General features: G+C 47.9%; 1 long non-coding RNA gene across 1 annotated transcript; it reads left to right on the forward strand.

Moving 5' to 3' along the window:
• The first annotated feature begins 1,795 nt into the window (after nt 1–1,795).
• On the forward strand, nt 1,796–13,039 carry LOC308636603. The gene is made up of 4 exons (XR_014019451.1): nt 1,796–2,065; nt 3,940–4,020; nt 4,376–4,466; nt 12,709–13,039. It is a non-coding gene; the product is annotated as an uncharacterized lncRNA (long non-coding RNA).
• Nucleotides 13,040–15,048: the final 2,009 nt, after the last annotated feature.

A 15,048-nucleotide genomic window follows, 5' to 3' on the forward strand; every position in this document is an offset into this window, starting at 1 on the left:
GGTCAAAAAGTCTTGAGAGGGCTGGGGCTAACTGGGTTCGATCTTTAGCACAGCATAAAAACTAAACAAATAAAGGCATGCTGTCCATCTACAACTATTAAAAAAAAAAAAAAAAAGTCTTGAGAAAGGTCCAGGCCACTGAAGATATCTCAGGATCACCAAGGTCCCAGTTCTGGAGGTTGGGGAGACAAACCCTTCACCCTGTTGGACTGCTCAGGGAGGTGTGAGATTGGGCCAGAGGTGGGCACTGTGCTCCTGAGACCCAAAGCCCTGTCCAGCAGCTGCTCAGTCTTGGGGATAGCATGCCTCACCTCTGACTCTCAGTGGAAGCCTGAGGCCACACAGGGCTTGCAATTGTCTACAAATGTCACACTACATGTGGAATATCTCCAGTTTTCCTTAAGACTCCCTGGTCATCCTTACTGTGTTCAAATATTGGTGTTTCATTGCCCAAGCATGGCCGGGGGTAGCTCTCCTCTTCAACTTTTGATTCCTGACTTAATTTTTAAAAATCCAATTTCAAAGTCCAGAACTAAGGGAAGCAGTAACCTAGGCAGGCTGAGGGCCAGCCTGACTCCTCCTTGGGATCCAGGGTTCAGGTGTTTGATGGGACCCCTGGGCAGGAGTAGGCTGACACTACCCCCACCTCAGTTAAGGGAAGGAAAATCTCATGCTTTCTGCCATCTTGGATGAGGTGAAGTGGGGTGGGTGGTCAGGTCCTCACCTTACTCTCATACTATGTCCCAGCCCTGCCATGACTTGCTCCATGAAGGACACACACCAAACTCCCTTGACTGTACCCACAGCTGGTGTGGAGACTTTCCCAAGTAGCTCCCCAAGGAGGACAGACTTTAAGAGGAGTCTTATTGATTTTCATTTCATCCTTCACAAATTCTATATATGTCTTAAGGTGTAGGAATGTATTTGTGCAGTAGTATGTAATTTATAAGTTTAAAATTTATATCTAAATTATATAAGGTAGTTATATAAGATAGAATTTATAATCTGTATCTTAAATTCTGCCTTTTTCTGAGGAGGGTGTATAATCAGAAAAGTTCGGAGAAGGTTATCTGGAAGGTGGGGCTGAGCCAGCCTTTTCCTCTCTGCTTTGCCTGGTCTTTCTAGCGTCATTTAAATATTCTTCTCTTCTCCTGGTGCCTCCTCTGTGCTCCACTTCGTCTCCTGGAAGATGCTGCTACTTTCTTGTCAGCAGTCTGGGCAGAGACTTCTGAGGTCCTTCCTGAGCACCTTCGACTTCAGATCCTCCGGCTCCTCTCTAAAGCTTTCCTGGTATCCGAAACACCCAGAGTGCTCTGTAGCCATATTTCATTGTGCCTAAGTCACTGGGTTGCAGCCAGCTGCTTAACTGGACAGCACATCTGTCTAGACCATCAGCCCCTGAGGGTGAGGCCCAGGTATATGGAACCTACATTCCAGATAGGTGTTCAGTGCCACTGTACACATTTCCAAGAAGGTGGACTTGCCCTATCACTGAAGGGGAGATCTTGGGTCCAGTGAGGTTAATCAGTCTTCACAAGGTCGGGGCTGCTGACTCCACTAATCAGCTTGATCCTTCTAATCCATCCCCAGCAGGAGCCTCAGGACAGAGGGCAGCGGTTTGTGAGAACTGGCCAGGGCCACTGTGGTCCCTTGCCTGTGGCCTTCTTCTGCAGCCTCCTTCTGGGGGGATGGGGCAGCTGAACCATGTGCACCACTCTCCTCCTGCTCAGCACCTTGGCTATGCTCTGGCGCCGCCGATTTGCCAACCGGGTCCAACCGTGAGAAACTGATTGGGCTGTGGGATGGAGTGTGCCTTGGGACGAGGGGGAGGGGTGGTGGTGGTGGTGGTTGTTGCTGGCCTGGGCCACAGCCAAGCTGAAGGTGGGCAGGGGCTGAAAGTGACCTCCAGCAGGTTGGGCAGGGGATCTGAGAGTCACTCAGAGCAGGGGGCTGGGCGCAGCTCACAGCTCTTCCTGTCTGCTCTTCCCTCCCACAGAGACTCCAGCAGAGTGGATGGGACTGTTATGGGAAGCAGCAGGGACACAGACCTCCAGTCCTCGGGCAGGTGAAGCAGAAGGGAGTCAAGGGTAGAGGAGGGAGGGTGCTGCCCAAAGAAGCTTTTGCTGTGTGTGCCTGCGGCTGTGAGTGTGTGTGGGTACACACGTTCGTGCTCACACTTTAGTAATTCTGGCCTTCACCTTGGTCACCTGTTCCCTATTTCACCAGGTAGCAGTGGGAGCCCCCAGCCCCCTCTTCTGGACCAAACTGCTGCTTTGCTTCTCCCAGTGTTAGTGATAACCAGGGCAGTGCCCAGGAGCACCTTCAAGGAAGGCGCAGGGAAGTGGGGAGAGGGAGGAGGCCCAAGCCGCTCAGTGTAGCTTTGCAGCCTAGCCTTGCCCTTCCCTCCCCCTCTGTCTCCCTCTGCCCCCGCCCACCCGCCTCAGTAGCTCCACAGCCTGAACCTCCAGCAGGATTCGCTGTCCAGTCCCCAATAGAAGGCGCAGAAGGAGCATGACATCATCAGCATTGAGTGCCATTGGTTGGGCAGCCCCTGCGGGCAGGATGCTGTCTCCAGTGGCCAGAAAGTTAACTCTTCCCTGGACTGAATCCTTGTGGCCTTTAGGGGGCAAGGTTGTGGGCACTTCTAGACTTTTCCTTCCCTGGATGACCAGTGTCTTTTGATGACAGGGGCTCCTGTGATAAAGAAAACACTAAAAAAAAAAAAAAAAAAAAAAAAAAAGGTCAACTAGTAACTTAATGTATCTGTGTATAAGAGATTATCTGCCTTTGAACCACTCCCCACTCCCACCCCACCCCTGCCCAGCATGGGAGACCTCTCTAAAGAGTGACTCTCTCACTTCTAGTAAAACAAAGGGCACAAAAGATCCTATCAAGTACTTGGGTGCCAGAGCCCACTGGTAGGAGGGTATCTGCCAGTGATCCTCCATGTATATCAGGTGGCCTGCCAGTGGTCCTCAATGTCTCTGTCTGGACAGGGAACCTGTTATCTCCTGTCATCTCAGTCATAGGATTCTCCCATATTTGGAGTCAGAAAGCCCATGGGAGGCCCTGACACATATGAGAAATAGCCATTTCTGTAACACCCTTCCTGGCTCACAGCTAGCTGAGATCATAATGGTGCCTGGTCAATACTGCAGTTAACTGGGCTGATACACATAGAGTGCATCACCAGGTCTCACTTGAAGGAGGCACTCAGATGCTGACTGAGCCTCTTGCTGAGTTTAGGGTGTGGAGTTTTGGGCAGCAGGATTTAAAGTCCTGGCTCCCTTCTTACTACCTAAGAGACTTTGGACAAGTTATATAATCACTTTATTTCTTGTAAACTAGGGTTAATCACACTGGTTGTGAAGTTTTTGTTTCACATAGTCCCTCACTTAGAAGTCTCAGTAATCCCAATACTGGTCAGAGGGTTGGCAGGACATGTTTTAAAAATCTCTTGTTAATGGTTGAGGAAAACTGAGCAAAATCTGAAGAACTTGCTCAAGATTGTCTATCTAATTTGTAACTGATTGGGGACCATCCGGCCCCTGACTTCCAGGCAGTCTGTCTCTTCCACATGAAATGGGCCTGGACCTCCTGGCAGGCTAGGAAAGGCCAAATCTGAGGACCATCTGGCCTGGCTAGCCTGGTGTATGTGTGACTCAGGCAGAAGGAAGCAGTTGCCTATTAACTCGTTGGGACCTAGTTACCTGGGAAGATCAGACTGACATAGAGGAACCACTTGCTGCCGCAAAGGGCTGGCTGGGAGTGGCACAGGGGTGAAGTCCATCTTCTAATTCCACAATCATAAATCCCAAGTTGTTTTTAAGATGCTCCTGTCCCTTAATGCTGGGCATGGAAGTAGGAGGAAAAGGGAACCAGCAACATAGGAAGTTCATCCCTTTCCATACTCTGACTCTAGTGCTTTCCTCTGTTCAGGGAGAAGGAGCATCTGAATTAATCCCTCCCCTCATCAGTTGGGGCTCTGCTCCAGGAAGCGGGATCACCTGGCACAGGCAGGTAGGGCAGAGTCCGGAGGTCTGGAGGGCAGAGGGCAGGGCTGGGGACAAGGAAGAAGAAATATGTAAGGGTGGGTGGGCCGTGTGGGATCACAGCAGGCCGTTTCCAGCTCTGAGGTCCCAGAAGGAGGCTGAGCTCCTTCATTCAAATCCCGTCTTGAACTTGTTCCCTTCCAGACATGGGGCAAAAATTGAAGAGAACTGGCCATGGTTCTGACTCATTTTCTAGGCCTGGGGATGAGGTGGGGGTCATGCTTTCTAAGGGAAAGACCATGCTCTGGGATGTCCACACTGAAATACAAGTCCTGTCTCTAAGTACGGCAGAAAGTGCAGATTGGCTTTGGCTTTTGTTGCAGCTCAAGTCCTGGTTCGGCCCCTAGCCATGAAGGATGCTGCGGGGTCAGAAGCAGCAACAAGGGAGAGATGGCAGAAGCAGTGATGGAGAAGGTAAGTTCTTGCCATGAGCCCCTGATGGGACCTGGCTGTGGGCCTCCTGAGCAAGGCCTGATGAGGCTGGCAGAAAGAATGGAGATGCTCCCTGCTCTTGGCTTCCCTTCCTGCTGAGTTCCTGAGCCTCTGAGAACTGTGGAGCCTGAAAAGCCCCAGAGAGGGAGGCTTGCTGGGGTCTACCAGGTTAATTCTAGGGCAGTCCAACAGCCCAGGCAAGAGGAAGGGACAAGTGGAGATCCACTCTAGAATCAAGGGACGGCTGATAGCTTGTATTCACACATCAAGGGCTTCCGTTCATTTGCTAATTCAATCCTCACCATAACCCATGGATACTGTTTTCTTTCTTTCCATATTTTTTAAATATTTATTTTTAGTTATAGGTGGACACAATATCTCTATTTTATTTTTATGTGCTGCTGAGGATTGAAACCAGTGCCTCATGCATACTAGGCCAGTGCTCTACCTCTGGGCCACAACCCCAGGCCCTCTTTCCATATTTTATAAATGAGGAAACACCCAGGTTAAATAATTTGCCTAACATTGCCTAGATGTTAAAACAGGGGACTCAAGAATCACCTCAAGGCCACAGAACCTATTAGTTCATAGCTGCTTGGCCAAAGCAGGGTTCTTTTGGTCCGGCTATCTGCCTCTGCCAGCTCAGGAGCTATTTACTGTTAACGGACTTGTGGTCTAGGGCTGTGCTGGTGTCAGTCTGTCATGGTGGCACTTACTTCCCATGGCATCTGCCTCTTCCCAGTCCCCAGAGTTCACCCTGTCATGGGCTGCTCTGCTGAAATGATCAATTAGCAAGGTTGGTTGGCTCCATGGCATGTCTGCCTGCAGCTGGATGGGGGCAGCTACCAGCTTGTCTTCTGAATGTGTCTTCTGTGTGTGTGTGTGTGTGTGTGTGCGCGCGCGCGCGCGCATGTGTTCCAAATAGGCAGTAGCATGTGGGAAGGCAGAAAGCATGATGCTTGTTTTCTTCAGTGTGCTGACTGCTCAGTAATGGTGCGGCCTCCTTTGCCCCCAGCTGCTCTGCCATTTCTCCCTCTTTACAGCCCTGCCTGATCCAGAGCAGAGATAAAAGCAGATTTCCGCTTCTGCTCCCAGATCCAGGCGCAGACCCTGCAGGCAGCTGCTCCCAACTGTCTCACAGCCGTTAATCTTCAAAAGCACCCCCCAAACCCAATGCAAGCATCTTCTCCCCAGCCAGTCCCCCACTGCTGGTCCAGAAGCCATGCCTGGCTGAGCCCTGCCCTTGGCTTTCAGGAGGAGGCTTCACATCTAAGGCAAAGGGAGAGGGTGAGAGATGCTGCTGCTGAAAGGGAAGCCACTCTGAGGTGCTGGAGGAGGAGGCTGCCGCCTGCTGGGGCGGCCTGCTGATGCTGCAGGGAGCCTGGCTGGGGTGTGCGCAAGAGGTTCCATGGGAGCCTCTCAAAGTAGGGCAGGCAGGAGGCAGAGGAAGGTCACACCAGGGGAAGGAGGCTGCCAGAGCCAGAGTGCCCGTCTGACCCAGGCCTTGAGCTCTGGGCCACCTGTCTCAGCTCCTGTCAGCCTGTCTTTCTTCTGGGAGGCATGAGTCTTCCTGGTGACAGGACTGCCAGGCTGAGGGCCAGAGGGCGCCGTTCCCAGGACCCGTCTGTGTTCCCTGATCTCATCTTTTGCATTCATTCTCTAATCTTTCTGCCATGTTCCTGTCACCTTGTTCTTCCCTGTGCTCTGCCATTTCCACATTGCCTGCCTCTTTCCAGTGGTCTGAAGAATTGTCAAGCCAAGGTCATGGAGTAGCACCAGGGCTGGCTCCAGGCCCAGACATATTCCCACAGGGCAGTACCCCTTTGCAGTACTGTCTATGAGCCTGTGGAGTAGATGGTGGTTCCTCCAAGGATCCATTCCAGATTAAGGGTGGGAAAGAGAGGAAGGGGCTGCTGACAGAATGGGCGAGGTGAATGCCTGGGCTTGGAGGTTGCCTGGGCCTGGCAGCTGGGGTGCCATGTGGGCTGGGAGGGAGGGGCTCTCTCCCCCAGGGAGCAGGCTGGCTTTGGTGGGAGCAGATTGTGTTTACACCTTCCCCGCACACCCAGCCCACGCTCGCCTCTTATTCCCGGGGCCTCTCCCGCCCCTGGCTGCCTGCACAATCTGCACATTTGCAGCTCCTGCTGCAGAAAGTTGCCTCCCTCAGCCTAGGACTCCTCTACAGGAGGCTCCCGGGACCAGGCACTGCTCCTCGTACAACTGGCTCCATCCTAGGCTGAGTGTGAAGCTTGGGTTGAGGCTGGACCTTTTAAATCCTGACCATGATGCTGTCCCCACAGAGGCCAAGTCCCATTCCCTTGAAAAGAGCCTCTGCTTGGAAGTGGGAGTAGGAATGTTTAGAGAGGGAGCTCCAAGCAACTAGAGACAGCTGAGGTGAAGAGCCAGGTGCTGGCCCTGACCAAGTAATAAGAAAAGATCTGGGAGCAAGAAGTCCAGATCTGAGCGCCTGGTTCTGAACCTTGACTCTGATGCCCTTCCTCCCTCTGTGGCCTCGGGAAGGTTACAGCAGGACTCTGTGCCTCAGTTTCCTCATCTATAAGATAAAGATAGTAGTACCTGCCTCTGAGAGTTATTGTGAGGGTTAGACAATGTGTGTGTAGTGCTTAGCACACTTGTGTTCCATGTACATAAGCTAGTGTGTTTGTGAACTGTAAACCACTGCACATGGTAGATTCAGAGCAGTCCGGGTTCCTCCCCTCCTCACCCCATGGCTCTTCCTTCCCTGTCTCTCCACATACACAGTACTGGGCAATGGGCAAGTTCGAAACCAAATAGAGGAGGACAGAGGGTGGGACTGTTGGGGTGGGTGGAGCACCTAGTAAGCCTGGACCAGAGAGGACCACCTTGTCCTCTGTGCATCCAGAACTGTCTCAACCTCTCTGGGGCTCTGCTTCCCAAATAAATCTCAGATTCTGAGGAAGACAGGAGCTGGTTGCCCTGATGCTTTTCCTTGCTCATCTGAATGCTAATCTCTCTGCTGGTGAGAGCCTGAGTGACAGGGAAAGGCTGCTCTGAGCTGCAGGGTGGCCAAGGGCAGCAGCCAGAGCAGGAGCAGGGAGGTGCTGTTGTCTGCTACTTCTATGGCTGACATTCAGAGTTGCTGCCAGTCTCTCTGGAGATTGGAACATGACCAGAGAACTAATGAGGTGGCATGGAGGAACAAGGAAGTAGGCAGGGCAGCTGCAACAGCAGCTGTTACCTGGTGTCACCTGGGGTACAGATGTGGCTTTGGAGGACTACCCACCCATCCCAAATGGTGATGTATGTCTGTGTGAGCAGAACAGCCCTGAGAAGGGCATGCAGCAGGGGTCCTGGCCCAGGACCAGATGGGGAAGGCCTGGTGCTCAATTTGTCGCAGGCATGGTGGTATAAGAGCAGTGAACCCCATTGGTCCCACAGGGACCCAGGGCCTCTGAGGGGCCTCACTGTTAGGAAAAAGCTTAAACCTCTGAATTAGAGGAAAGTAATGCCTCTTTGTGAGCCACAAAACAGGGAGAATGGCAAAGTGGCTTGCACTGAGGCTGACATTAATATAATGGTAACGACACTGATAATACTATTAATAATGGCTAACAAGTTTCAAACACTTATTATGTACATACTAGGCACTGTGCCGAGTGCTTTGTTTACAAGCACTGTCTCATTTATGAGGCAGAAACTGCTGCTGTCCTCATTTACCCAAAAAGGAAAATGAAGTTCACAGAACTTGTTCAAGGTCACTTATAGCTAGCATTGAAGCCTGGGGAATCTGATGCCAAAGCCTGGGGCAAGGAGGACCTGAGTCTGGAGCCAGGCTGTGAGGAAATTCCTGTCTGACCTACAAGGGCACACGGGTTGGAGCCGTGGGCTTTCCTGGCCGCACCTGGGCAAGCTTGCTGGTGCTGCCAGATTATTCCCACTGCCTTCTTCAGAGGCACAGCAGTCAAGGGCAGATCAGATCTGGGTCCTGCAAAGCTAGGCCTTGCTTGCCAGCTGAGAGGAGTGAAGACAGCTGGCCTCCAGGTGCCCTTCCAGGAGGAGGCAGTGGCCCCTGGCAGGGATGACAGATAGCCAGACCATCACTCACAGTGACTGCCACTCTGTTGCCTCCTTCAACCAGGGGCAGGACCTGGGAAGAGGACAGCACTGAAGTCAGCAGGCCAGCTGGAGAGGAGGGAGCTTGAGGAGGAAGGTTGTTTTGATTTGTGTTTGGGGCAGAGGGTGTGAGGCACAGAGATAAAGGAGGTGTCCTCAGAGACAAACTGGAAACAAGTCTTTGTACCTAAGGACCCCAGACCCTCTATGAGATACATGTTCCCTCTGGTGGGGATTAAGACTAGAGGGTAAGGGCTGGGGATGTGGCTCAAGTAGTAGCGCGCTCGCCTGGCATGTGTGCGGCCCGGGTTCGATCCTTAGCACCACATACAAACAAAGATGTTGTGTCCACCAAAAACTGAAAAATAAATATTGAAATTCTCCCTCTCTCTCTCTCTCTTAAAAAAAAAAAAAGACTAGAGGGTGGATACGAAAACAACAAAACAAAACAAAAGAAGATTTCCTGAGACTCTGAGCCTATGAGCCTGGCAGGAGGTGCCAGTCCTGCCCTTGTGTGAACCACACACTTAATATCAAAATATCCAGGAGGAGCTATATGAACTAATCATTAAACTAAATGTATCCATTTGACAGCTTATTTACAAAGCATGGTCAGTGTGTCATGAAATGGGAATGTCAAAGGAATGAAAGAGGCAGTCCCTGCTCTGCCACTTGGACCAGAGACATCCCAGCCTAGGTCGCCTTGTTCTGCTAGTTCAGTCCTCCTGCTCATGTGAATTGTGTTGAACCCAGGCGGGCTGGTGCTGAGAGGCAGAGGACTGATGGCCACCTCAGGAAGGGGACCATGCAGTCAAATGAAGGGGATGGAACAGCTGATGGGGGCCCCACAGATTCTCCCCATAGAGAGCAATAATAATGGACAGCATCTGGAAGTGCAGACTTGCCCATGTGACAAATATGGAGTGCCTGTGTGCCAGGAACTTAGATAAGAAGATGAATCAAGACCTCCTGCCACAAACAGCCAGAAAACTGGGCAAAATATAAGAAATAGACATGTGACAACAGGCAGCACCAGACAGTGAACCCACACGCACATTAGCCCCTGCTCAGAGAATTTCCTGACTATGGCTCTGGGACAGGAAACTCAAGTAGGGGACAGGCTAGATCAGAGGTCAAGATGTGTGATATTCATAAGGACATATGCATACATCAATGGAATCCAAAAACAGAAGCAAGAAAGGTGATCCAAAGAAGAAAGAAAGGTCTTTTCAATAGGATTCAGAAAGCACTAACCATAAAAGAAAAACCAATTAGTTGGACTTTATAAAAATTAAACTTCTGCTCTTGGAAAGACTGTGAGAAAATATATGCCAAACAAATATTTGCAAACAGACTTGCATCCAGAATATATAAAGAACTTTTACAATTTGATAATAATGACACAATTTTTTTAAATGGGAAAGGGGAAGGTTTTAATGGCCACTACATTAAAAAATATTGGCCAATAAACCAAGATCAATAAACATAAGATCAGCATCTAAATCATTAAGAGAATGCAAATCAAAAGCACAACTGAAGGCTGACCACAGGCCAAGATGCGGAGCAACTGTAATCTTATAATATCCTGGGGGAAACAGTGTGGCAGTTTCTTATAAAGTAACCCAAGAGGAATGAAAACTCACATCCACAAACAAATTTTACAAAAATGTTCACATCAAGTTTATTAATAGTAGCTACAGGCTGGAAACAACCCAAATACCCTCCAACATGGAATGGATAAATTGAGGTATGTTAATAGAATGTACTAATACTCAGCAATAATAAGGAAATGAACGACGGATGTAAGCAACAACATGGGTAAATTGAGAAGCCAGACGCAGAAGAATGCCTCTCATATGATTGTATTTATGGAATTCTAAGACAGGCAGAACTAATTGATAGTGACAGAATGCAGAGCACTGGCTGACTCAGGCCAGGGCTGTAAAAGGGTGGCAAATATGCTCTAAATCTTGATTGCGGCTGTGGTTACATGGATGCATGCTTATTGGACTTTAACGTACACTCTGAACAGATGCATTTCATTATGTGTACATTATGCCTCAATAAAGATGACTTAGTTAAACACAAAAACAAGAATGAAGACCAGATTCTTGTCTTGCCTACAGTCTAGTAGAAATGCCAGACATGAAAACAAACAATCATCAATGGCAGGGTCAGTGTTAGAGGAAGTACACCCCAACAGGAACTGCCCTGTTCAAGGTGAGCTGCCTCACCTTGTGCAGGCCTGTGCCAGTGCTCTGGATGCAGTCTTAAAACAGCCTTAAGGTTCGGATGATCATCCCCCTCACATTATATGGGAGAAAAGAGACTTAGAGACAGATAAAGTAATGTGTCCAAGGCCACTCAGCTAGAATTATCGAGCTGGGACTTTCCTCCAGGTTGGCCTGATTGCAGAGTCTGTACTCAACCACCTGCGACAAGAAAGGTATCACCACGAGGAAGCAGCTTGGGGATTGCTGCAGCATCGCAGCCACGACTATGCAGAGGAGGAATTTAAGTCTAAGTTGGAATCTACCACACAGAGAAGAGGATGAGGGGAAGGGAATTTCAAGGCGAAGGGAACAAACTTCACCATCAGCAAAGGTTATGCAAAAGTTGTGAAAAGGCAGAGGTTTCCGGGAATGGAGAGACAGGTCCAGAGAACAGCAGACGAGATCCGGAGAATATTACAGACTCTTCAAATTTATTTTTATTTTTTTAAATCCATTTTTAAAGTAACACATTTATTAAAGGCAATGGCTGTGCAGAGCAAGCAGGTGAAATGAACTACTTTTCTTTCTGAACTGTTCATGAACACAAAGAAATAATCCACAAATCCAAGGTTGTCTATTCTCAATAAATGGGGCACATGTTGTTATATTTCTCTTCCTCCAGAAACTTAAAGCTACATTCAATGTTACAGGATTTTTGCTGAGCAGGATTTGTGGCAATATTTCATGGTTCTCGGGAAAAAAATCCTCTGTTTTTATGATGGGCTTTCTAAGTGGATAAATTGAAATCACTGCAGTTAGGCAAAAAAATTCCATTGTCATAGCATAATTTTTTTAGGAAACACAGCCTGGTGGTTGTTAGTCAGCTTTACTATAACAAAATACTTGAGATAGTTAACTTATAAGAGAAAAGCAGCTGGAAGTAGTTCAGTGGTAGGGCACTGACCTCTCATTTGCAAGGTCCTGGGTTCAAACCCCAGCCCCCCCCCCCCCACACACACAATTTTATTTTGGTTCGTGGCTCTGGAAGATCTAGTCCAAGATCAGGAGCACCCTTTGCTTTGGAATTCTAGGGACAGACAAAACTTAATTAATGCAGCGTCTTATGGAGGTGCAAGGTGAAGCAAACTGCATGAGCCATGAAGCAAAGAGAAAGGGGAAGAGGCTTGGGTCCCACAATTGCTTTCATGAGCAGGCCCCCAGGGACTTCAGGACCTCCCACAAGGTCCCACATCCTAAGGTCCCACCACCTCCCAACAGAGCCACCTCAGGACCCAGCCTTAACATATGGGCCTTTTTGGGATATTCAGCATTCAAACCATAGTAGTGATTGAGACCATCAGCTTTCGGTCAGATTGTGTTTAGATCTCAATGCTTTCACTTAAAAATTCCTTTAACCGTTTTGCACTTTGGCTTCCTCAGCTGCAAAGTGGTGAGGGGGTAGTGACAGGCTGTGCGAGACTCAAATAAGACAGCATATGAAAGGTGCCACGCATCCCTGGCACAGAGTAAACACCTCACGTATGTGAGCTATTGCTGCTTCAGGACGGTAACTTGCACATGTCAAATTGTTTTATGTATTTTGTCATGATCCACTCTTCCAGGGAACTATCATTGTATATATAAAGAAGATATGGGAAATATCAATATCATTTAGGATGATTTTGACTCTAACAGATACCCAACTTAAAATGACTTAAACAAAATTTCCTTTTAAAATCTCACATTCTGAATTTCACCAAATCTAAGATGTAATTGCTCAGAAGACACATCCTACATTCAGAAGTATTAAAATGTAAAAATGTGTCTCTGAATCAAAACAGCAGATCTGAAGGTCAGGGGTTTAAGGACTGTCTATTTCAGCAGTTCAATGGCATCTTTCCACTCTGCCTTCACAGGCCTTTGACTCTTACTTTGAAGAAGCCTCATGGATGCAAGATGTCTGCAGAAATACTCAGCATCACATCTTTACTATGTCCCAAAGCCAGAAGAGAAGCTACCGTTTTTAAAAGCAATACTTTCCCAACTTGACCAGAATTGCACTGCAATTGATGGAGGAAGAACAACTTCCAGACGGCTCCTGATAGTGCCCGTGTCCAGGTGTACTTTCTATGAAATTGCCAGTGCAACTGCTCCAAGTGTAAGCAGCCATCTGTTTGGGATTCCACCTATCCTCCTTCATGTTCTTATTCATAAAATTAAAGATCCCTTTCCTGATTAAGAAGTCAATCTTGATGTTGTAAAGACTGTTTTTTATTACTGTGGGTTTCCGATACCTCATCTTAAATCCCATCAGTGTCACCATAGCACAGCAGGCCAGCTGACTAGATTTTCCCTTTGCGTTCAGAGCTTCAACAGCACTGGGGACTCCTGCCCTGTTCAGCGTGTCTACTTGATCTACTTCTGTCACTTGTCACCAGACCGCATCTCTTTCCATGCCAATAAATATAGATCTACCCTAGTCTGGTATAATGGCTATATAACAATTCCACTGACTGGAAAACTCAAATGTACCAGATCTCACCAGCAAAGAGTGCAAATGAGATCACAGTAGCATTAACACTCCAGTCTCAGCAGCTCTGCCCTTGGCTGCTCATTCAGGGATTCTGATGCTGTCTTTGAAGTTTCCCCAGTTATTTCCGCACTGCCTATAAAGTTGTGCCTCACACATGCTCAGGCACCAGGGCTCTTGTATTTTGCTCCAGCCTCTTAGTTACTGTCTGTGCCATTTGGTTTTGAGCCTGCTGCTGTTCTACTAAGCACAACCGTGCTCTGCAGGAGAAGCTGCGCCCTCTCAGGTGTGAAAGCTACACATTGACCTTTGGCAGAGTGAAGTGCTTTTGAGACCAGTCCTCACTGCATACTGAGTGGCAACTAGCCTGGGGACAAAGACAGCCCTGCCAGAGCCCAGAGCCTCACAGTCTTTCACAACTAGTTCCTGTGGATTCTCATTCTCACACTTTGTGCCACCAAGTGGCTCAAAACAATAAAGCAGGTGTCCAGCATCCTCTTTTCAACATTTTGATTTGTCCCCAACCATTCCTGCAAACACAAACAAATTTTTCTTCTCTTCCCTTTGGCTCCCCAAATGAAAAGTTCTTATATGTTAGATCAACACATTCATGGTGCAGAACAGCTGGGACTCTTGACTCTTCCAGTTAGTAGTGTGAATTTGGGGCAAGTTACCTCATGCTTCTGTTTCCTCATCTGTACAACAGGATAGTGAGAAGTATTTCACAGTGCAACTGTAAGGATTAAATGAGTTAGTATACATAAAGACCTTGATGTAGTGAATGCATCCAGTAAACACTATGAAGTTTCAAAACTACCAGTATTGGGGCTAGGGATGTGGCTCAAGTGGTAGCGTGCCTGCCTGGCATGAGCGCGGGGCTGGGTTCGATCCTCAGCACCACATACAAATAAAATAAAAGATGTTGTGTCTGCCAAAAACTAAACAATAAATATTAAAAATTCTCTCTCTTAAAAAAAAAAATAACTACCAGTATTGCCTGAGGCAGATCACTTGACCACTAGTTTCACAAGCAGCTTTTGGCAAAAAACGATTCTCCCTGCAAGTTTCACATGAAAGGAACTTAGTTTGCAGGGAGAGAACACATTCTTCCTTTCAGTAATAAACAAAATAATTTGTCTTCAAGGGTAAGATGGAGAAACCAAAAGGCCAAAATTTCTGCAGGATGAGTTAAAAATCATTGTTTGTTAGTATGAGCAAGAGCAACTGAACACTATAACTGAACACTATAACTGAACAGTATTATGAGGAAATTAAAAAAGAAAAAAAAGATTAGCCAGTATTATGAGGAAATTAAAAAGAAAAAAAAAAGATTAGCCAGGCGAGGTAACACACACCTGTAATTTCAGCAATTTGGGAGGCTGAGACGGGAAGATTGCAAGTTCCAGGCCAGCCTCAGCAATTTAAGGAGAGGCTCAGCAACTTAGACATTGTCTCAAACAACTAGAAGGAGGAGGAGGATGTGAAAGAGGAGAAAGAGGATGATGAAGATGATGACTAAGGATGTAGCTCAGTGGTAAAGCACCCCTGGGTTCAATTCCCAGTACCGCTGCCCACCCCCACCGCCTGAAAAAAAAATTAAAAGATACTTCTCCCTCCCTTTAAGAACTTAGAATCAAATAACAGAGGTAGACAAATACATACTGTAATTTGAAAATTACCACCTACAGAACAAAACAGTCAAGGCTAAATGCTATAGAGATGATTG

Source organism: Spermophilus citellus, assembly GCF_964194105.1.
Source record: "Spermophilus citellus genome assembly, chromosome: 17".
Taxonomy (NCBI): Eukaryota; Metazoa; Chordata; class Mammalia; order Rodentia; family Sciuridae; genus Spermophilus; species Spermophilus citellus.